The sequence below is a fragment of the Arachis ipaensis genome, chromosome B02, assembly GCF_000816755.2.
Source record: "Arachis ipaensis cultivar K30076 chromosome B02, Araip1.1, whole genome shotgun sequence".
In the NCBI taxonomy this organism is placed as follows: domain Eukaryota; kingdom Viridiplantae; phylum Streptophyta; class Magnoliopsida; order Fabales; family Fabaceae; genus Arachis; species Arachis ipaensis.
In genome coordinates, this window is record NC_029786.2 from 29,481,811 (window position 1) to 29,484,324 (window position 2,514).

General features: G+C 33.1%; 1 protein-coding gene and 1 long non-coding RNA gene across 5 annotated transcripts in view; one reads left to right on the forward strand and one right to left on the reverse strand.

Annotated features, from left to right (window-relative positions):
- The window catches only part of LOC107625202, a 7,935-nt gene continuing 5,608 nt past the window's right edge, over positions 188–2,514 (forward strand). The window contains exons 1-2 of one of the 4 annotated variants that reach the window (XM_016327782.2): positions 193–344; positions 705–742. The gene's annotated coding sequence lies outside the window, so the exon portion shown is untranslated. Of the gene's footprint in view, positions 345–691; positions 743–2,514 lie in introns of those variants that run through there. The other 3 variants (XM_016327781.2, XM_016327784.2, XM_021115731.1) reach the window with 3 other exon arrangements.
- LOC110268801 overlaps positions 432–2,514 on the reverse strand; it is a 7,336-nt gene continuing 5,253 nt past the window's right edge. The window contains exon 2 of the long non-coding RNA XR_002357308.1: positions 432–850. This is a non-coding gene — a long non-coding RNA (uncharacterized LOC110268801). The remainder of the gene's footprint in view (positions 851–2,514) is intronic.

Here is a 2,514-nt window from a genome sequence, read left to right on the forward strand (position 1 = left end):
CTGCTTAATGAAATAAATAATAAAAAATATAAATATTTTTAAAATATATATCAGTAAATAATTATTTTATTTTATTTATTTAATTCTTTAATATGTATTTTGAACTCAAAAATTTTAGATGGACTAATTGTTAGTTTTATTTTTGTCAAGGTTACCGAAATCCAACCCACCATAGACCCATACCCCTGATTCCGTTACGCCCTGTCGCACTCCATGAAAAGTCACCGCCATATGCATTCCTTTAAAAAACATAAAAGCCGAAGACACATGGAAATGATCGCTACCTTCAAGAACCATTGTAGAGCCTCCGAAGAGGAGAACTTCAATTGAAGACAACTCATAAGGTGTCGATCCACTCCTCTCTAACTTCGTTTTCTTTTTTCCACCTATATTTGTCCTATCGTGATTTTCATTCATTCTCTGGAGGTGTGTTTCACGTGGAAAAATCGTATAAACAATATTTTCAGGGTTTATGTTTACGTTGTTTTTGCGCCGTCAATGTTATTCTTGCACAGAACATTTTATTTTATTATTATTATTGCTTCTTCTTCTTCTTCTTCTTCTTCTTCTTCTTCTTCTTCTTCTTTCGAGATGTGAGAATTTCTGTTATATTTGATTCACTTTGGTGTAGGTTTGAACTTCCTCTGTAAGCTCTTTTCTTGATCCTAACTGTTGGTTATGTCTTTGTTTTCTGGAATACCAAGGAGTGCAATTGGCGTTTTGCTTCCTGCTGTAGATTTGGGTATTGCCATTTGTTATAGTTTATCTCACATGTGCTTTTAGAAATTCCATTGAAGATTTTCATCATGTTTGATAGTGCTATCTTGTGCCTTTCTTCTATTTGGAACACCTGGAAATTGAGAATTTGATTGATTAATCTGCGTTCTTTAACTTGTTCAGAATTTGAATTACAGCAGAATTTTGTTCTAAAGTTCATGGAAAATTGAGGATTTCTATAAAAAAATAGTTTGTATTTGGTAGAGAATTGTTTTTCCTTCAATTTCTACTATCAATAATGGATGGATAGGTTATTTCTATCTGTCACTGCGTTTCTTCTTAATTAGTTATATAAAGCTCCCTGAAAGGGTCTAGAATTTGCTTGACAATTGATTATATGTGACAAATGAGTTGAACGGCATAACCGCATAAGGATAATGTTGTAAACTTGTTGAGTAGATTTTTATTTAAAATTTTATATATTTCATTTGCTGTCTATGGATAGAGATACAATCTGATTTTTTCCCCATAGCCCAAACACAAGAATTTTTCTGTGGGACTTATCCTTTCAAAAGCTAATGAGTGCTAATTTAATCATACCGAAAATCATTGTTTCATGGTGAAAGGGTAAATTTTTGGGTAGCTGTAGAATAACGTGGCCTGCAGCGACGTTGAAAAATAAAATATAATCAATTAGCTTTCTTTAGGAAGTCATAACTTGGTCTTGAAAACTGATTTTTGTGTGGGGTTTCTTTTTGTTATGAAGCTTATTATTTCTAGTATCTACTATCCAGAAATCTAGATCAAAAGCCAATAGATGAAATTTTAGTGGTGTCGTGAAGTTAGTGTAGCAATCATGGTGAATATGAAATCAGTTTGGAATACAGGGTACAAGCTGAGTTAATGAGGTGTGATTTCCATTTCTAGTATTTTTCCATATACAGTGATAAAACAAGATAGTCCACCAAAATCTAGATCAGTCTCATCATTCTCATGTGTGGAAATAAACATACAAAAATGGGAAGGTATGCATCCTGCATAACTGCACTTTTGCAGCATGGGAGTTGTTTTCGTTATCTGGAGTTCTTTTTATTTGATTGTGGTGAAGCTATTCTGAAATGAAAGTGTAGTCAATCTAGTTATATTGCAGAAAGTCACAGGTTCCAACTATTTTGTTTTTCTTCTAAATTTAGCTATGTTTTTTTTTTTTTCTTTACTGATTAAATTTTTTATTTTTTCGATAAATGACTATTTTGGCACTTGAAAAATTTGAGTTTGACAAAATAGAGCCTTAATTAAAGAAACAAACGCATGACCACTAAAATATAAAAATGTTTGACAAAATGCACCTAACGTCGTCTGTTTGCTATTGCCATTATCGTCATTGCCAACGTGCAAGTTAGGCGTCTACTTAGCACTACGACACAATTTTTGTGGATTCTAACCAACTGCTATAGTGACTCCAAATTTACAAGACTCTTACTTATATGATTCTATAAATTTGGGGGTCAATATAGGTTCTAATTGGCTAGGGTCAATGCCAAGTAGATGGCTAACATGACATGATGCCAACGATGGTAATGGCAATGATGAATAGATGACGATCGGTGTATTTTGAGAAATGAATTAGTGCATTTTGTCAAATATTTTTTAATTTTTGTATTATACGGGCCGCTAATTCGTTTCTCTAATCTAGGGGCTATTTTTGTCAAATTTGAACATTTTCAGATGCCAAAATGGTTATTTACACTCCTGTTGTTGTTTGAAGTAGCCAGGGGAGGAGGCTAGTGGCTAGTG